General features: G+C 42.1%; 1 protein-coding gene across 5 annotated transcripts in view; it reads right to left on the minus strand.

Moving 5' to 3' along the window:
- LUZP1 (leucine zipper protein 1) overlaps window positions 1-21,603 on the minus strand; it is a 96,458-nt gene that overhangs the window by 24,214 nt on the left and 50,641 nt on the right. For 3 of the 5 annotated variants that reach the window (XM_050790301.1, XM_050790298.1, XM_050790319.1), the window contains exon 2: window positions 310-415. The gene's annotated coding sequence lies outside the window, so the exon portion shown is untranslated. Of the gene's footprint in view, window positions 1-309; window positions 416-872; window positions 939-21,603 lie in introns of all 5 variants that reach the window. The other 2 variants (XM_050790289.1, XM_050790309.1) reach the window with 1 other exon arrangement.

Genomic DNA, 21,603 nt, shown 5'->3' on the forward strand with positions numbered 1-21,603 from the left:
TAGGGAGCTAACATGTCCAACAGGACTGCGCCCGACATAGAGTAAATATTCAATAAATGGTAGCTACTTCTTAAGGATGGCCTACTTCTTTTGGTTGCTGACCTCATGCAAGGATTTTTCACCCTCATCAGGTTGATTGGTTGGTTAAAGGAGAAAACATGTAAAGTACTCAGCATAGTATTTGGTTCATAATAGGCCATCACAAATACTGACTTTCCTCCCCACTTCCAGTAGTGGCAAAATTATAGTGGCTTCAGAAACCACCCAATCCTATTGGTATGCCCAGGTTTCACTGTACAACATACTTACCATTTAGGCAATTCAAGCTTTCCGTCAATACTTCCGGCGGCTCTCCCTTTGCTTGCAGTTTTGGAAACAGTCACTCACTATCTTTCAAAGACAGTTGTCTCTTGACCTGGATAGAATATAAACAGAATGCAAGAGATAGGTAATGCATGAATCATACCAAGACTGAGCTGACCCAGAGGGTTGTCCCAAAGACTTTTACATATAATTCACTGTCAGCAAGGGGCCAAAGTAAAACCTGCATCTAGATCCTGACACTAAAGGAAACTGGCTAAGCTGGCTATGTCTCTCTCAGGAAAGTCAAGAAAGAATTTGGCTGTAGGAGACTTCCCCTTCCCTATAAGATGATATGGTCCTAGGGTAGAACCCACTGTCTTTGCTTAAATTAAAACACCTAAACATTCCTCAACAGTCTAAAAATGTATATGACATCTTACAGCTAGGAAGCATCTCAGAAATCAACTACAGGTTGAGCATCCCTAATCTGAAAATCCCAGATTCAAAATGCTCCAAAATCTGAAACGTTTTGAGTGCCCACATGACTCCACAAGTGGAAAATTCCATACCTGATCTCATGTGATAGGTCGCAGTCAAAACACAGGCAGACAATACTCAGGTTTATTCAATGTCCCCTGGAGAAAAATAAAATTACCTTCAGGCTCTATAAGGTGTATAGGAAACATAAATGAATTTCATGTTTAGACTTCGGTCTTATCCCAAGACATGTCACTATATACATGCAAATATTTTTTTTAAAAATCTGAAATCTAAAACACTTCTGGTCCCAGGGATTTCAGATAAGGGATACTCAACCTTCAGTTAAATGTCCTTGTTTTACGGAAGGAAACTAAAATTTGGTAGTGAGTCATGCAATTATTTAGCAGAAAAGAAAGGATTCTAGTAAAAATAAGATGTTCTAGAAGATAGGAAAAAAACATACGTGGGGTATTTACCAACCCTGAGCACTATGCTTTATGTTTTATATAAGACAATAAGAACATAATGTTATCTCTACCTTACAGATAAAGAATCTAAGTTTCAAGAAGTGACTTGTCCAAGGTCTTACAGCTTGCTATTAAAAGACAGAGTTTAAACTCAAGTCTGTCTGACTTTGAAAGTCCTTTCACCATGCTGGTTCTCATTTTGTTGCCTTCTAGACTCGGTCCTCAAAAGAGCCCTGAACCACCCAATATCAATTAGAACTAAAAATAGAGCTTCTTTGTCTGCAAACTTACCCTCTAGTTTTGTAACAAGCAGCCTTCTATAGGAGAGCTGAAAAGCCTACCATCCCATTGAATCTTACCCCTAAAATCAGAGAAGAGCTACTAGAGAGGGAAAATCTGGGTCAAACTTCTTGTGTTTCTCACTTACTCTTGAGGAAAATGGAAAGGTAGCTTCTAAGCTAGTGGTAAACCTAAAGCTTTTGTACATGATCTTACATTCAAACTATCCTCCCTTCTTTCATCACAACTGCCTCCCCTGCACATCCCTGCAAGCCACCTTGTGACTGCCTTCCAAGACTATTGGTCCCTTCAATCCAACTTCCACACCTCCAGCAAAACACGCACGCAGGCGCACGCACACACAAACACACATGCACCTGCGCGTGCGCACACACACAAATCCATCCCTGCCTCTTCCTAGAGAGCAAAAAGGCTAGAATGAAGATGGACAAATAATGAGAGTTTTTAAAAATAGTTTAAAAGATGAGGGGAACAGGAGGAACTCAAGCCTCAAGCCAATAAAATTTGGAAAAAAATTTTTTTTGTAGTAATGAGGTCTCACTACGTCGCCCAGGCTGGTCTGAAACTCATGACGTCAAGTAATCTTCCCACCTCAGCCTCCCAAAGAGAAGAGTTACTGATAGTATTCAGGCACAGTGGTTCATGCTTGTAATCCTAGCACTTTGGGAGGTCCAGGCGGGTGGATCACCTGAGGCTAGGAGTTCAAGACCAGCCTGGCCAATATGGCGAAACCCTGTCTCTACTAAAAACACAAAAATGAGCTGGGCGTGGTGGCATGTGAATGTAATCCCAGCTACTCAGTAGGCTGAGGCAAGAGATTCACTTCAAACCAAGAGGCGGAGTTTGTGGTGAGCCCAGATCGCACCACTGCACTCCAGCCTGGGCGACAGAGTGAGACACTGTCTGAAAAAAAAAAAAAAAAAAAGTTACTGATAATAAAAACAGCTAGAAAATAAGTATCAAAAAGGATCTAGGCCAGGCACAGTGGCTCATGCCTATAATCCCAGCACTTTGGGAGGCCAAGGCAGGAGGATTGCTTGAGCCCAGTTCAAGAACAGCCTTGACAACAAAGCAAGGCCCCCATCTCTACAAAAAAAATTTTTTTAATTAACTGGGCATGGTGATGCGCACCTATAGTCCTAGCTACTTGGGAGACTGAGACAGGAGGATCACCTGGAACCCAGGAGTTTGAGGCTACAGTGAGCCACAATTGTCCTAGTGCACTCCAGCCTAGACGACAGAGTGACATTCTACCTTTAAAAATAATTTTTAAAAGGATCTATACCAAGGCAGTACCCAAGAGATGGCTTAGGTGGATGTGGGGGAAGCTTTAGCTCTCCACCCTCTGCTTTTAAAAAAGAATCAATGGAAGTTAAAGTAAGTGTGATCGGTATTCAAACAGTTTTAGGGCAGTTCCACAGACGTTCTGTCCTGCCCCATCACCACCTGTCTCTTTCCCCCTCCCCACCCACCATAAACACACAACACCCACACACAAATACACACCCACACACACACATACACACACCTTCTTCTGCATAGCCTAAAACCTCTCCTACATAAAAATTCTGAACCCTAAGAAAAGGTCACATAAATCTAGTCTATCTCCCCTAAGGTCTCTGCAGCCCTAACAGTGATAGCAGCACCCCTGCTAAAATCTACTGTCCCAGCACCTACCACCTACTGCCAAATTTGCTGACATGTTACTAAGGCCCAGGGGCTTTTCTCTTCAAAACAAGACAGAATGCACTGCCAAAAGGAAAGAGGAACTCCAGCTAACCCTGATTTGTTTTCAACTGTCTACATTCTCTCCTGTTTCTAAGGGGTAGAAGCAAGCAGCAACTGATTTCTTTCTTCTGAATGCCATTTACTTCTTGCATCCTCAGTGTACTCGCCCTCTGTCCCCAAAACAAGAGGATGACTGTAAACATCCTCAAATTCCTTAGTGATGCCACTTCAGAGAGCTTTCCACCATGACAGACCCATCCTCATCACTTCCCTCAAGCATCTCTTCTGGCACTTATTGTTTGTTGTTACTGTTGGTGGTGACAGCGGTGGTAGTATGTGTGTACGGGTCTGTCTGCCTAGAAGCAGAGACTAAAGGATCCTTACAGATCACAGAGTCCAACCACCTCATTTCCCAGAGGAGCAAGTGAGTCCCAGAGAGGAAACGAGACTTGCCCAAGGTTACAAAACCAGTTCAAGTGAACAATTTTGTCCCCCAAACACTTCAGTAATAGATTAAAATGTCAGTACGAAATTCTGCTTTCAGTATGACCCTCCCACAGGCAACAACTATAGTCTGGATAAAACACAAAAACTATCTGAAGTGAACAAGGGCTGGCAGAGTTTGAAAATAAGCTGAAAGCTGGAAGAAAGGGCTGACATGGAATGAACTCCCCATTTTTGGAACTCTGGCCTGAGGCTGGTCGAGCTGAAGTTCCAATTAAAAAACAAACCCTAGGTTTTCTGTCCTGAAGAAACAGCCCAGAGCAGCCAGAGATCACGGGAAGTAAGAAAAAAGAGAGCCAGAGAAGGAAGGAGAGTCTCGGGTTCTGTGTGTAAATTCTGCCCAGTCTCTGGCTGAACCCTGAGCCATGCAAGGTAGGCTCCGGCAGGGCAGAATCCAAAGACCTCAGTTAAAGAGAAAAGAACTGAACTGAGATTTGAACTGCCACCCACTGCAGGTGTGAGAGAGTTTGCAGTTTTGAGTCTGAGTTATTGTCTACTAAACCAAAAACATCAACAGAAACCGAAGTCTCCACATTACAACATTCACAATGTGAAGAATACAAGTCCAAATTACATAAAGAACAAGAAAAATCATCTGGGCACAGTGGCTCATGCCTGTAATCCTGGCATTTTGGGAGGCCAAGGCAGAAGGATCATCTGAGCCCAAAGTGCTTTTGAGACCAGCCTGGGCAACACAGTGAGACACTGTCTCTACAAAAAATGAAAATAAATTTTAAAAAAACTAGCCAGGTATGGTGATGCATGCCTGTGGTCCCAGCTACCTGGGAGGCTGAGGCAGGAGGATCACTTCAGCCCAGTAGTCAAGGCTGCTGTGAGCCATGTTCACACCACTGCACTCCAGCCTGGGCAACAGAGAGAGACCTTGTCTCAAAAAAACAAACAAACAAACAAACAAACAAAAACCTAGAAAAATTAAACCCATTTGCAAAGGAAAAGACAATCAGCAGAGGGCAACTCCAAGACAACCCAGATGCTGAAAATCTCAGACAAAGATATTAACACAGCTATTATAACTAAGCTGAATGAGGTAAAAGAAAATATTCTCAAGGCCGGACATGGTGGCTCAGGTCTATAATCCCAGCACTTTGGGAGGCCGAGGCGGGTGGATCACGAGATCAGGAGATTCAGACCATTCTGGCCAACATGGTGAAACTCCGTCTCTACTAAAAATACAAAAGTTAGCCGGGTGTTGTGGTGGGCACCTGTAGTCCCAGATACTCGGGAGGCTGAGGCAGGAGAATCGCTTGAATCCAAGAGGCAGAGCTTGCAGTGAGCCGAGATCCAGCTACTGCACTCCAGCCTGGCGACAGAACGAGACTCCATCTCAAAAAAAGAAAAAAAAGAAAGAAAATATGCTCAAAATGAAGGTGAAAAAACAGTAAGTCTCAGAAGAGAAACTGAAAAAAAAAATTTAAGTGGAAATTTTTGAACAGAAACACAGTATTTGAATTTTTTTAATTCACTGAATGGGCTTAAGGACAGAATGGAGATGACACAGGAAAGAGTCAGTGAAACATGGAAGTAGAACAATAGAAATGATTCAAACTAAAACAACTCTGGGTCATTCTCAGTCTCTAGAAAAACTACCCTCAGACCCTTTACTAAAGTATACACAGGGATAATTTTCTGTTATCAGAAAAATTGGTATCAGAGATTAACAGAATAACGGGATCACAGAGTTTTCTAGTGGTCCTAAATTATATAGGAAGTAAAGGGAAAGTAATTTTATTTTTCCCCCTATAATTGCTGAAGTAGCACTCAGGATTGTTGAGGAAAAAAGTCAGGAGGGATTTTAATAGTTTTAACAGTTTTTCTGCCCTGTGCAGTCTCTTCACCAAAAAGCCAACATGATAAACAGGCTGATGGCAGGATGGGGTGGGGACCAACCAGGGGGTATGGGGCTAAGGAAGTGCCAGCAGCTTGCTATATATGAGCCAACCTAGGTGGTTTTAAAGGCAGCTTCCCTGAATGCCATCACTGAGTCGCTTCTCACATTCAAGTCACTTCATGTTGGAGTTCAGAACACTCTAGATAAAAGTGGAAGAAAAAACATAAGCTGCAGAAAACATGTCAATTTCTTTAAGGCCTGCCTTTTGCTCACTCCCCTCCTTCCTACCCCACTTGCCAACAAGAAGGAAGGAAGAGAATCCAGAGCCAGTAATCTTTTCTGACTAAAGTGGGAAACTGAGAGTAAGACAACATGCCCTCTAAGTGCAGAGAAACTTGGATGGGGAGTGAGAATCACGGGTGCTGGCCTCTAGTTCTACCACAGACATTGCTGGACCTCAGATATGTCTTTTACACTTTCTGGGTCTCAGTTTCATTAGTCAAACAAAAAGGCCAGACTGAATGATATTTAGCAATGATACACTATTGTCCTTTCCAGTAACACTATGAATGACATCCCTAACCCTGCTACCTCCATTTGCCCTTGAAGAAACTATAAACAGGTCTGAAAAGACAGAAGTAGAGGCATATCATTTGATTCACTGGAGTACCTCATGTTATATAAATTATTCAAACTTTTAAAATAATTTTCCTTAAGTATTGCATTAATACTTAAATTACATCAATAATAGATATTTCGGTACCTATCTATGATAGAGGACTGCTGTAAAATAATGTCTTTCATCTGAAAGTGCTGCTAATTCTCCCAGAACAACTTTTTAAATCTACATAACCTTTAGGATGAGAAGGCAAAAATACTCTTATATCTTACGATAAGCAAACAAACTAAGGGACCTGTGAGACCTTTTTAGGAAGCTAGTAACAGACAAAACTAGAATCCAGCAATCCCATCTCTATGTGTCAGGTTCTTTTTCACCTTGCCAAAGAAACCTTACCAAAGAGGAGGATAAACAAGACCAGAATTAGAAAGAACTTAAATATTTTTGTGCACTTTGGGAGTGCTTATTAATAAATGATTGATAAAGCTAGCTTGAGGTTAATGTATCTATTTGAAAGCTGGCACTCAAAGAACCAGCTCTGCTACTTAATTTTTTTTTTTTTTTTTGAGACAAAGTCTTGCTCTGTTGCCCAGGCTGGAGTGCAGGGGCACGATCTCAGCTCACTGCACTCTCCACCTCCCAAGTTCAAGCAATTCTCCTGTCTCAGCCTCCCGAGTAGCTGGGATTACCGGCGCATGCCACCAAGCCCAGCGAATTTTTATATTTTTAGTAGAGATGGGGTTTCACCATGTTGGCCAGGCTGGTCTCAAACTCCTGACCTCAAGTAATCCACCCACCTCAGCCTCCCAAAGTGCTGGGATTACAGGCGTGAGCCACTGCGCCCAGCCCTGCTGTTTCCTTTTCTAACCAGTGGTCTATAATTGAGACTAGGCTTCCTTGCCCATGTTTGTGAAGTTTAGCAACAGAATCACATCTAAAATTGCTATTCACCTGCTGAGAGAAAGCTGGCCAAGGCTAAGCACAGTGCCTCAAGCCTGTAATTCCAACATTTTGGGAAGCTGAGGCAGGAGGATCACTTGAGCCCAGGAGTTTGAGACCAGTCTGGCCAACATAGCAAGACCCTATCTCTCCAAAAATAAAACCAGGCCAGGTACAGTGGCTCATGCCTACAATCCTAGCACTTTGGGAGGCCAAGATGGGAGGATCACTTGAGCTCAGGAGATCGAGACCAGCCTGGGCAATATAGTGAGACCCTGTCTCTAAAAAAAATTTTAAAATTAGCCAGGTGTGGTGGTGTATGCCTGTAGTCCCAGCTACTTGGGTGGCTAAAGTGGGAGAATGACTTGATCCAGGAGACTGAGGCTGCAGTAAGCCATGACCACACCACTATACTCCAGCGTGGACAGAGTGAGACTCTGTCTCATTGGCCAGGCATGGTATATGCCTGTAGTCCTAGCTACTCAGTAAGCTGAGATGGGAGAATCGCTTGAGCCCAGGTGTTCAAGGTTACAGTAAACTATGGTTTCATCACTGCTGGGTGACAGAGCAAGACCCTGCCTCCAAATAAATAAATGAATGAAAGTTGACCAAATCAGAAGGTGTAAAAAAGTAAAAGACCACTGCGCTGTTTAAAAAAAAAAAAAAAGAGAGATAGGCAAAGAGAAGAAAAAAGAGAAGAGAAGAGAAAGAAAAGAGAAAAGAAGAAGAAGGGAAGAAAAGAAAAAAAGGAAAAGAAAAGAAAGAAAAGTTTGCCTATGTGAAAGTGATAAGAAAACGCAGAGTTGAGGATGGGTTTTGCTGTTATTTTTGTTTAATGAGGGTACTATCCTAGCACTGTCTGTCACATGTACGAGCTGCAAGTCTTAAATGCAAGTCACCCAAAGGTTTCAAATCTTTTTACCTTCACACTCAACTCAGAGAATGTGACTTCCCTTGTACTGACTGTTAAGTGCCCAGAGTATCAATCTAGAAGTTTTTTGTTTTACATGCATCTAATCTCCCTTAGGAGAAATGTATTTCATCTCTCTTAAAATGGAAGATTAAAATGCCCTTCTATATATTTGGTGGTATCAGGAGAAGAATACTAAGCTGTACATATTAGAGAGCCTGAGTGAAAAAGGTTTTCTGCTTTTATTTTAATTTGAAGGCATATTTTACAGGGTCACTATTATTTCTACCCCCATAATAAGTTTCTTTCCATTTTATTACCTCTAGAGAACTTCCCTTTGTTTCTATTCCACACTCTCTCTCCATCCTGCCTGCTGCCCCGGCAACATGCTATAAGGGAAAACCACACATGGTACTGAAAGTCAGATGATCTGGGTTCTACTCTAATTCAGTCACATATTACTTTAAGTGATTAAACTTCACAACCTCAGTTTCCACAATTGTATATAGAGATTACATCTAAACTTCATGGGACTGTTGTAAGGATTATATAAAAATATACATTAAATGCATATAATGCCTGAACTAAAATACACTCTACACTTATTAATTCGATTTTCTTTTCATCACTATTCTGATTATGCCTTACACATTCTTAGTTTCCGCCCCCCCCCCCCCCCCCCCCGCCGGCACATCAGGAAGCCCTAGGGGAAAAAAAACACCTTGAGAAAGTAACTTGCCCAGTTACAGCAGAAATAATTTTAAATAAGTACTAAGAGAGGTGGATGGGTGGGGCCAGAGGTATAGTAAGACAGCATCCAAAAGGGCAGGGAAGATGCCCAAGTCAGAATAATCAGGCTCCCTGCCAGTTCTCTGCCTCCCACCCCTAAGCCCCAAGTTCCTTCTTCTAGCTATAACTATGTCTATCTCCTTCTTTTACTAAGTCACACTTGCCAACACTTCTCAAGTCAATGTCTACATTATTAAAAACAAACAGGAGGCTGGGCAAGGTGGCTCACGGCTGTAATCCCAGCACTCTGGGAAGCCAAAGCGGACAGATCATGAGGTCAGGAGTTCGAGACCAACCTGGCCAACATGGTGAAACCCCTTCTCTACTAAAAGTACAAAAATTAGCAAGGCATGGTGGTGCATGCCTGTAGTCCCAGCTGATCGGGAAGCTGAGGCAGGAACTTGCTTGAACTCGGGAGGTGGAGGTTGCAGTGAGCTGAGATTGCACCACTGCACTCTAGCCTGTACGAAACAGCGAGACTCCATCTCGAATAATAATAATAATAATAAATAATAAATAAATTTTTTAAAAAAACAGTCATGGTGGCTTGTGCCTGTAATCCCAGCACTGTGGGAGGTCAAAGTGGGTGGATCACTTGAGGTCAGGAGTTCGAGACTAGCCTGATCAACATGGTGAAATCCCATCTCTACTAAAAATACAAAAATTAGCTAGGCATGGTGGCGCACATCTGTGGTCCCAGCTACTTGGGAGGCTGAGGCAATGAGAATTGCTTGAACCCGGGAGGCGGAGGTTGCGGTGAGCCAAGATCACGCTGCTGCACTCCAGCCTGGGCAAGAGAGCAAGACTCCACCTCAAAAAAAATTAAAATTAAAATTAAAACTCACTCACATTCACATACCAGGTAGTACAATGGACAGTAGAATCCTGAGTTCTACACATTTGTCTCTCCAACTTACTAGAATAGTTTCCTCATTTGTAAAACAGAAATGACAACGTGTCTTGACTACAAGATTATAAGGACCAAACAGAAGAATGTATGTGAAAGTACTTTGTATACTATAAAACATGGTTACTGTTATAGGTACAGTGAGTCTACCTTTGGCCAGTTTAGGTGTTAAGTTTTACTTTAAAAAGGCCTCAGTTCTACAATACTCTATTTCTGTGATCCAAGGCTGCCTATTTCCAGCTCAAGTCCTCTTCTTCCGGGCAGCTGAACATTTTATACTGTCATCCTAATTTCACTTGATTCCCTGATTTTTGCAAGGTTCCTCAAACTTCTCTAACCAAATGGGCTCCATGTCTCCAAAATGGTAAATAAAGACCACTAGAACTGATCACCTCTAACTATCCTTTTGGTTCTAATATTCTAAGATTCTTGGGCCTATGTTCCCAATGCACTTTGTCTGTATCTCTACTTGAGCAATTTTCTTAGTCTACTTTGCAATACAGGTTTATCTGACACCATCTCCTAAAGAAAAAGCCACAGGTAGGTTGTCCTATGTTGTTTTATATTCCCTGTAGCAATTAACATGGAGCTTTACACACAAGGTACTAAAAAAGTATTAGTTGAATTGACTTGATGCTAATTTCTCATTTTTTTATACTCATCCCTACTACACCATAATTATAGACTACCTTATTCTTTTGTACTGCCATTGGCCTGGTACTGTGTGAAATACATAGTCAATATTTTTTAAGAACCTGGGCCGGGCGCGGTGGCTCACGCCTGTAATCCCAGCACTTTGGGAGGCCGAGGCGGGCGGATCACAAGGTCAGGAGATCGAGACCACGGTGAAACCCCGTCTCTACTAAAAATACAAAAAATTAGCCGGGCGCGGTTGTGGGCGCCTGTAGTCCCAGCTACTCGGGAGGCTGAGGCAGGAGAATGGCGTGAACCCGGGAGGCGGAGCTTGCAGTGAGCCGAGATCGCGCCACTGCACTCCAGCCTGGGCTGGGCGACAGAGCGAGACTCCGTCTCAAAAAAAAAAAAAAAAAAAAAAAAAAAAAAAATAGAACCTGATGTGACTAGTTCTTTTTTTGAGACAGGGTATCACTCTGTTGCCCTGTTGCCCAGGCTACGGTGAAGTGGCACAATCGTAGCTCACTGTAACCTCGAACTCCTGGGCTCGAGCAATCCTCCTGCCTTGGCCTCCCGATTAGCTAGGACATAACTGAAAGTGAAAGCAAGTATGACAACTTAGATCTTAGTTTTCATTTTAAAAATAACACTACGGGTGTGACCTTAGGCAAACTGCTTCATTTCTCCAGGCCTCATTAAGATATCTCTTACAAGTTTTAAACAAAGTCTGGAGAGGACGTTGAGAGGAATTGGGTAAGAACAAGCCCTTTGAAAAACCCTAAGTTTATCTCTAGTATAGCACTTATCATTCTGTATTGTAATTGTCTACTCGTTACTCTCCTATACCAAACTCTGAGCGCTTGAAAGGCCAGAATTATGTATTCATCTCTGAATCCAAGCATGTGCACAGAACGTGGCACACAGTAACGGTTCAATGTTCAATGGCCAAACTGCTGAAAATTACAAGTGCCTATACTTACGAAGACTTTTATGTATAAATGGACTTATATAAACTTATAAGAAAGAATAATTCATCTCCCACATGTACAACCCTTTCAAATAACATTAAATAATAGTATTTTTCTTATTATTACCAACTAAAGTCCACGTTTTGTTTTTTGTTGGTAGTTTTATTTTATTTTATTTTTTTTAAGACAGGGTCTTGCTCTGTCACCAAAGCTGGAGTGCAGTGGTGCAATCATGGCTCACTGCAGTCTCAACTCCTTGGACTCAAGCAAATCCTCCCACCTCAGCTCCCAGAGTAGCTGGGACTACAGGGATGTGTCACCACAACAAGCTAAGTTTTGTATGTTTTGTAGAGATGGGGTTTCATCATGTTGCCCAGGCTGGTCTCGAACTCCAGAGCTCAAGCAATTCACCCACCTCGGCCTCCCAAAATGCTGGAATTATAGGCATGAGACACGGCACGAGGCTTAGGAAGTCCAATTATTGAACGCCCAGAATAATCTGAAATTTAGGATCCCTAGAAGATATCCTGACAGGAGCCTCAAAAGTGCATGCCTCCCGCGCTCTAAATAATATACCTCCATATATATATATATTTGGAGACAGGTCTCACTCTGTCACCCAGGCAGGAGTGCAATAGCGCAACCATGGCTTAATGCAGCCTTAACCTCCTGAGCTCAAGAGACCCTCCCACCTCAGCCTCCCAAGTATCTGGGACTGCAGGTGTGTACCAAAATGCCTGCTAAATTTTTTTATTTTCATTTTTTTGTAGAGACAGGGTCTTGAACTCCTGGCCTTCAAATGATCCTCTTCTCTCGACCTCCCAAAGTGCTAGAATTACAGGCGTGAGCCACTACGCCTGACAATAATACCTAATGCTTATACATTATTTCATAGTTCAAAGCACTTTCACTTCCATTCTCTCAATCCTTAATAATGACCCCATAAGGAGGTATTATCAAATTTATTTTATATATTGAAGAAACTGAGGCTCATATTTTAAATAATTTGCTAGCCTAAGGCAAGCTGATACCAGCTAAAGGAGGGCTTTCATATTTAGTCTCTCTTGCTTCAGTGCCCAAAAGAGGCAGGAACAAGAACACCACCATCTCCACTCCCCTGGCCTGTACAAACAAGGTGGATCAGACCACTATCTGCTATTGCTTTACTGAGCTGACTACCTCTTACGTTTTTCTTGTCTCCATAAAAATTAGCTGCCCAGAGTATTTTTATTATGTCTTAAGCAAAAAATGAGACCGGCCCAGGGAGAAAAATCCCCAAGACTACAAACAACCACATTCATAAGCTGCTGGCTTATATCTTTATATACAAAGCTAAAGAAATAAGGGCAAAACCTGCTCCAATGGGGAGTTGTAAACCCTACTGACCAAACAGCCCCTCAGCACTTAGGCAGGTAGTTATACACAGCTAATTTAGTTTGTAATAGTTTTTGTACTTTCTTCAATAATTTGTACTGCCTATTGTTTTCTCCCTACCATTCTAAATGCCTCAAGAGCAAAGGTCACATCTTCTAGTTAATTTACAACTGTTCCTATACAATGACCATATAGCACCCAAACCAAAATTGGTTTTTCTGGCCTGGATATTTATATAAAGTATTACCCAAATTTAAAAATTAAAATACACAGGCTGGGTACAGTGGTTCATGCCTGTAATCCCAGCACTTGGGAGGCCAAGACAGAAGGATCATTTGAGACCAGGAGCTCAAGACTAGCCTGGGCAACACAGTAAGACCTTGTCTCTATAAAAAATAAAACAAAATTAGTCAGGCATGGTGGCACACACACACCTGTGGTCCCAGCTACCTGGGAGGCTGAAGTGGGAGGACAGCTTAAGCCTCAGAGGTCAAGCCTACAGGGAGCCAAGATCACGTCACTGCACTCCAGATGACAGAGCAGACCCTGCCTCAAAAATTAAAAAATAGTCTGGGTGTTGTGGCTCATGCCTATAATCTCACACTTTGGGAGGCCGAGGCGGGTGGATCACCTGAGGTCAGGAGTTTGAGACCAGCCTGGCCAACATGGCGAAACCCCTCTCTACTAAAAATATAAAAATTAGTTGGGTGTTGGTGGCGCATGCCTATAATCCCAGTTGCTCAGGAGGCTGAGGCAGAATTGCTTGAACCCGGGAAGCAGAGGTTGCGGTGAGCTGAGATCATACCACTGTACTGCACTCTGGGTGACAAAGCAAGACTCTGTCTTAAAAATAAATAATAAATAAATAAATAACAAAAAAAAATTTTAAAGACTTTAAGTAATTGACATTCTTCAACTAACATTTATAAAATCTACAGTTTCTAATAAAGAAACACCAAAAGACACTTAACACCTACAATGGTGCCAGGCATACATTTGAGTGGGCACTCAATAAAGTTGTGCTGAATGAATGATAACTGAGAGCTTAAAATCCATTAAAAACCACTTAAGGCATAATAAATATCCAGGACAAAAGCCAAAAGAAATGACTAGAGACTGTCAAGTTAATTGGAAAAATAAGATTCTAAGGTAGTTCACTCAAAGTCATACTTACGGTACCACAAGTGAACACTCTGGATTTAAGCACCACATTGTATCTACAGCCAGAGTGAATGCATTAGGGCAGTGACTTAGCACGAGGGTTCTCTCTGCTCAGACCAGCAGCATGCAACCAGCAGCAGCTTGCCCCTTCCCCCAGTTAGTCCCCATTACCAACGCCCTGAAGCATAGTCACAGAACTGCAGCAGTTAAGCCAGGCAGTACTAAAAGTTAGAAGGAAATGAGCATGCCACCTGACCCTTTTCTGGCACAGGCTAAGCTGATTAGTTTAGGTTATAAACACAACTACAAGATTCCAGTACACTGATGAAATGACTCTTTTCCTACAAACTAAAAATAACCTATTAAAACTGGAGTGCTCCTCAAGTATTTCTGCCCTGCCAGCAACCCAAAGTTCCATTTCCTCAAATCCTTCATTAGTCTAGTCTTATTGGATCCAAGTCTCCACACCTCCCCCATCTTCCCCACTCTTCATCCTAATGCTATGAACACAGTGAAAGACCTAAACTCCTTTCCTAACCTCATGCTTTTAATGTTTCTTTTCCAATAAGCAAACGTGCAGAACTTCCATGGCTCCTGCCTTGTGTAGAGCCACAACTGGAAGACATGCTGAGCTGCAGCAAAGAATAATGAAAAACAAAGGAAAACTGAAGGACAAGATGCAGCATGCTCAGGAAGTCAGCTAAATGCTTTTCATTCAGGCAGGCATAGGAGGAGCCTCACCTACCTAGAATACAGCATAAGGACAAATAGTGTCTAGTACAGAGCTAGACTATACTTTATCACTTTAGAACAAAGCCATCAAGCATGTTCTAGAGACAGACTCATGTCCAAAGAGCTTTAGTATCCTATAAGAATCACTAGGCTGGGCCGGGCGCTGTGGCTCAAGCCTGTAATCCCAGCACTCTGGGAGGCCGAGATGGGTGGATCACGAGGTCAGCAGATCGAGACCACCCTGGCTAACATGGTGAAACCCCATCTCTACTTTAAAAAAAAAAAAAAAAAAAAAAAAAAAAAAAAAAAAAACTAGCCGGGCTAGGTGGTGGGCGCCTGTAGTCCCAGCTACTCGGGAGGCTGAGGCAGGAGAAAGGCGTAAACCCGGGAGGCGGAGCTTGCAGTGAGCTGAGATCCAGCCACTGCACTCCAGCCTGGGCAACAGAGCGAGACTCCGTCTCAAAAAAAAAAAAAAAAGAATCATTAGGCTGGCAGGGCGAGGTGGCTTACCCCTGTAATCCCAGCACTTTGGAAGGCTGAGGCGGATGGATCCCGAGGTCAGGAGTTCGAGACCAGTCTGACCAACACAGTGAAACTCCATCTCTACTAAAAACACAAAAATTAGCCGGGCGTGGTGGCACATGCCTGTAATCCCAGCTATTCAGGAGGCTGAGGCAGGAGAATCACTTGAACCCGGGAGGCGGAGGTTGCAGTGAGCCGAAGTCGCACCACTGCACTCCAGCCTGGACAACAGGGCGAGACTCCAATTGAAAAAAAAGCATCATTAGGCTATCTCAGGGTTGAAGTGACATTTTCAGGGTAAACAAACTCCCATCATTTAAGCCAAATAAATCAAGACTGAATTGCAGACTTTCCAGTCATACAGAGCTGAGAGAAGCTCCTACTCTCTCAGCTTCCTACTACTAGGAAGTGGAAATTCCGAAGAAGCTAGAAAACCCTGTCCTCAGTAGCTCTCCCTGCTCTCAGGCCCTGAGGTAAGCCAGCACTTCCTTTCCAAGGTCAAAAATTAACCATACGCTTTGAACATCCTTGTGCTTTGCAACAGCACCAGGAAAATGCCGCAATGCTATGCCACCCTATACAGACCTAAGACATTTGCTATTCTTGATTATTCCCAAGAGTAGTCACTTGGGATACTCATTAATGTACTTCCTAAAGATCCAACTTTCAAAGTAGTCTTCTCATGCTTATTTTTAACCTTTTACCATCTCTCTTAAAAAAAAAAAATTCAGATGTCTTGGAGCACTGAAGAAGAAATAAAAAAGAAAAAGAAAATAAAAATTGGCTTATCTATACAATCTACACTCTCAGAAAAATTCCTCCTGAGAAAAAAAAAAAAAAAAAACCTTGCCCTAAGACCACCCAAAGTACACCATGGTAAAGTTCCAATGTAGAATCATGCTATGAGCAAAAGCAAATGGAAAGCTGCAGCCCTTCATCAAACAGCATTAGAACCTTCCAAGATTTGTGAAATCAAAGAGTATCAGAGATGGAAAGATACTTAGGGTGCAATAATCTAGCCTAGCCTTTCATTTTAAAGACGGGGAAAATAAAGCCCAAAGAGAGGAAGTGGAGTCTTGAAGCAAAGCTAGGACCTAAGTGGCCAGATTCCCAACTCTGGTATCTTCTGCCACATGATACCTCTTCACAAGATTGACTTTAAGGGAGTCAAGTGGCTAAAGAGAGGGTGGGCAAAAGAAAGTAAACATATGGTACCAGGCAAACAAACCAACTCTCCGTGAATTCTCCCCTGCTGCTTTGTGGTGCGACCCAGGGAGATTTATTCCTCCTCCATATGCCTTAATTTCAAGGGTTTTTATCTTAAATATTACATAATTTTACTAAGAAGCAAGATACAATTATCACTCATGGCTTAATGGGGCCTCCACTATACAGGTGAAGTCAAAAACAATCGACTACTAGAATGGAAAGACTACATGAACCCTAAACAGAAAGAGTAACATCCTTTGGGGGCAAGGGGGTACATTTTTTAAAAAGACTACTCAACTAGATGGCTCCACTGAAGGAATCCACATCACTGACTTCATATTCTGGTATTTAGACTTCAAGGAAAATAAGTTCACTTTTCTGACTCTTGGTTTCTTTAACAATAAAATGAAAGGTATAGACTTTCATTCATTCTAATGTCCTTTCAAACTCTAAATGACCTAACCTTGACAGGAGCCCTGACAGCACAAAAAAGGCAAGGTACAAAAGTGTTGAGCTTGCCCAGGTTTGGAGGTTTGCCCCATCATTTAAGCCAAATAAATCAAGCTTGAATTGCAGATTTTCCAGTCATACAGAGCTGAGAGAGGGACTCAAATCCTACTACTAGGAAGTGGAAATTCCAAGGAAGCTGGAAAACCCTGTCCTCAGTAGCCCTCCCTGGGAGCTGGCAGATACGCTTGGGTATCTGCTGGCCTAGTCCTACTCATGAGTCCTAGCAGATATGCTTACAACCTGACAATATCAGTGGTCCTGTTAAAATTAAAATAGAGAAAACAGTGCACACTTTCTTCAAAAGTATGCCCACTAAAACGTTGGCTGTGACCCCTGTAAGGATCTAGCTGGACCATCTGCAGATGGTTTAAATTTGCCATTGCTGATTTTTTTCTATCCCCTACCTTGATACCAAGTATTTACTGTCTTATTACTAAGTAAATCATATACTTTCTCAATATCCTCATTCTCTTTGTTTTTCTCTTTCATTTTAAGTGCATGTTAGACATTTAAAGATCTATGAAAAATAAATAAATTCTTAGTAACAGGTAAACAACTAGAATTTTCAACAAACAGGGAAAAAAGTGTTGAGTGTGAGCAAGCTTTTTACTAAAGCACATCAGTCTATACAGTCAATTCAGCATTCTCCGTTCAGAGGCTGCCTCTTCCCAGGGATGTGGTTAATGGTGAAAACAAAATAATGTGAGGAAAGAGGACAAAAGTTTCATTTTCTGCTGTCTCACTGACACATCTTAATATGGAGGACACAGTATATCAGAGATTAAAGCAAGAAGTTAAATCAATGCAAAAGGAAATGCAAGCTCCAACGTCAATTATGAAAAGTAACGACTCTTAAATAAGCAAGTACTTGCCTGCCTGCCTGCCTGCCTGCCTACTAAGACTGGATTAAAGATTATTTCTATCAACAAGGTTACAAACAGTAATTTTCAACTTTTTGTATGGATATACAATTACCTGGGTACTTGTTAAAATTACAGATGCCTCAGTACCATTTTCAAATCTTCTGATTAAGTGGACCTGTTGCAGAGCCCACAGACTGTGCATTCGGATACAGATAGTCCACAGACTATACTTTTTAAAAGACTGTGAAGTGTGTACGGGAGGGGGATCATTAGGTCTCCTGGACACATAAATATATGTCTTCTGGAGTGGTATAACTCACAGTAAAATACATGTTCCAAGGATGGCATGCAGGCCAATTTTTAACTGTACCAGACCCACTCCCCTCCCTTCTACCTCCTAAAGCAACTTCTGAAGTCAGTGCTCTCTCTATTCATATAAAGGGCCCTTCTAAATAGTGACTAAAACACACTATGTTGGCTCCTATTTTAGATCCTATTTCAAAACAAGCAAGGCCGGTGTGGAGGCTCATGCTTGTAATCCCAGTACACTGGGAGGATAAGGTAGGAGGATCAGTTGAGCCCAGGAGTTTGGCGCCAGACTGAGCAGCACAGTGAGACCCAATATACTTGCTTCTCCTATTTTACTTCTCTTCATGGTTCTCAGTATTTCCTGAGATTCGTTATATTTTATACTTACTTACACTCTCTATTCCTAGAACCCAGAACGGTACCTGGCATATGACAGATGCTCAACAGAAGTTTAAACAGGAAGAAGGCACCATTTTAGAAAACAAAATAAGTTCTTAGTCTTACACCCTGTTCAGTTTACTGACCATACTGTCAGCTGTACCCTTCATCCTGGATGGCCATTCTTGCTTTTGATGTTTACAGAATTCAGGAAACTGAATATAGGTACCAGCCCAGAGAGGCTCTCTGCTACCTGAGAGCTACTACTATTGTAATGTGCAATTTCTGCCCCAACTGATCTACAACAGAAGTTTAAATGTCTAGCCTACAGACAGATGTTCCCACATGCCTTAAACTCCACAGGAATGAGTTGTCTTTTACTATGTGAGAAGTAAAATGTAATGTTGGCAAATACCAGTGTGAGAGCTACAAGTTTCAACAAAAGCAGCACACAGTATACTGGCAGCCAAAATCACTTCACTCTATTCTGCATTAGGTCAGCCAAACACTTCCTGTCAAGACTCAGTAACTCTCAGGCCGGGCACGGTGGCTCACGCCTGTAATCCCAGCACTTTGGGAGGCCAAGGCGGGCGGATCACAAGGTCAGAAGATCAAGACCCTCCTGGCTAACGTGGTGAAAACCCATCTCTACTAAAAATACAAAAAATTAGCCGGGCGTGGTGGCGGGCGCCTATAGTCCCAGCTACTCGGGAGGCAGAGCTTGCAGTGAGCCGAGATGGCGCCACTGCACTCTAGCCTGGGTGACAGAGCGAGACTCAGTCTCAAAAAAAAAAAAAAAAAAAAAAGACTCAGTAACTCTCACCATACATTTTTGTCTATTCATTCGTCTATGGGCAGTCACGTCTTATAAAGCACACATTACTAAGTGCTTTATATATATCACCCTATTCCTCAAAATAATTCTGTAAGTGTTATTATTCTCATTTTAGAGATTACAAAATTGAAGCTCCAAGGCACTTAGCAATTTGCAACTAATAACTAATTAGCAGGGCTGGGATTTGCACTCAGGTCTACCTGACTTTAAATTCTTGGTTTTTTCACTGTAATAGTTTAATTCTTAAGGCTTCTCCCACCACCTCCCACCCTCTGCACTAAGTCTGGCACATAGAGGACATCTGTTATTTACTGAATCCATGAGAGTTAAAAAGGATAATTTAATTCAAACTCAAGGATCTGTCTAGGATCAAATTCTTCAGCTCCAATTTTAGTTTTGCGTTTTTATTTTTTATTATTATTATTATTATTTTTTTGAGACAGAGTCTCACTCTGTTGCCCAGGCTGGAGTGCAGTGGCACGATCTCTGTTCACTGCAAGCTCCGCCTCCCGGGTTCAGGCCATTCTCCTGCCTCAACCTCTTGAGTAGCTGAGGCTACAGGCGCCTGCCTCCATGCCCGGCTAATTTTTTGTATTTTTAGTAGAGACGAAGTTTCTCCGTGTTAGCCAGGATGGTCTTGATCTCCTGACCTCATGATCTGCCCACCTCAGCGTCCCAAAATGTTGGGGTTACAGGCGTGAGCCACCGCACCTGGCCCCGTTTTAGTTTTAAAAAGAAAAAAATTGGCCGCACGCAGTGGCTCATGCCTGTAATCCCAGCACTTTGGGAGGCTGAGGCAGGTGGATCACAAAGTCAGGAGTTCGAGACCAGCCTGACCAACATGGTGAAACCCAGTCTCTACTAAAAATACAAAAATTAGCTGGGCATGGTGGCACATGCCTGTAATTCCAACTACTTGGGAGGGTGAGGCAGGAGAATCGCTTGAAACCAGGAGGCAGAGGTTGCAGTGAGCCAAGATCGCACTACTGCACTCCAGCCTGATGACAGAGTGAAAAGCCGAGACGGGCGGATCACGAGGCCAGGAGATCGAGACCATCCTGGCTAACACAGTGAAACCCCGTCTCTACTAAAAAAATACAAAAAACTAGCCGGGCGAGGTGGCGGGCGCCTGTAGTCCCAGCTACTCGGGAGGCTGAGGCAGGAGAATGACGTAAACCCGGGAGGCGGAGCTTGCAGTGAGCTGAGATCCGGCCACTGTACTCCAGCCCAGGCGACAGAGTGAGACTCCGTCTCAAAAAAAAAAAAAAAAAAAAAAAAAGAAAGAAAGAAAAAGAAAAAATTAAGTTCATTCAAGTCGCTTTGAATTTTTAAAAAAGTGGAAAATACAGGTTTTTCAGTTAAAAAAAAAAACTGGATTTATTCCAAAATGGAATCCATTATAACATAATTCATTACTATGGGACTCTGGATATAAAGCAAGTGAAATCATAAAAAGCAGCATAACCTAGTATACTAAGACATGGATGTGAAGTAAAATCTGAATTTATGTATTAAGTTTCAGCTAAAATAGAGATAAATGTACTTGCCTCCCCATCTAACAATCAAATGTGCTAATGCTTATAAAAACACTTCATAAATGTAAAGTGTTATACAAAATTAATTATTAGTGTTAATTGAGCCTTGAAGACAGAATAAATGCCTCTAAGGCCAGCATTATTAAAAGTCCCACCATACTTGGAGCATTACAAGGTAAACATCTTAAACTCAAATTAGTTTACCCTTAAGAAAGAAAGGATGTGGCTTGACCATTACTAATCTTTTTATAATATGTCTAAGTGCTATCTCTCCAATTGGCACTATTAAGCCTCCAATAGCAGAGAACTGGGATATATACCTCAATATATTGTTTCACTTTGAGAAGGATTATAACCCTGGCCTCATTGTGGGAGAGGGACACTGGGTTCTATAACTAGATAGTAATTCCCTCCTTTCATGCTAAGGCACTTATCTATGCAGAACATTAGATGTCAGATCTGTAATACTGAGTGATAAAAAATATTCCAGATATTTCTTCCAGCTATAAAAGCTGTGCTTCTTAGGCGGAGCCAATAAACATTAACAGCATAGGCCTATATACTGATTAGTCTTCCCTAAGCTAAAGAGAAAATAAACAGAAAATATTCAACAATCTTAAAAGGCTATAGCATCAGTCCTAATGAATGTCACAAAGTGCATTTATCAATGACGTTGCTGAGACTGACATGAAATAAAATATTTTTAAAGCTAGTGGAATTTGGGTAGATGAGAGAGTGTTTAGAAGCTACTGGGATTGTGTGTATATCGTGGGGCATAT

Source organism: Macaca thibetana, chromosome 1, assembly GCF_024542745.1.
Source record: "Macaca thibetana thibetana isolate TM-01 chromosome 1, ASM2454274v1, whole genome shotgun sequence".
NCBI lineage: Eukaryota > Metazoa > Chordata > Mammalia > Primates > Cercopithecidae > Macaca > Macaca thibetana.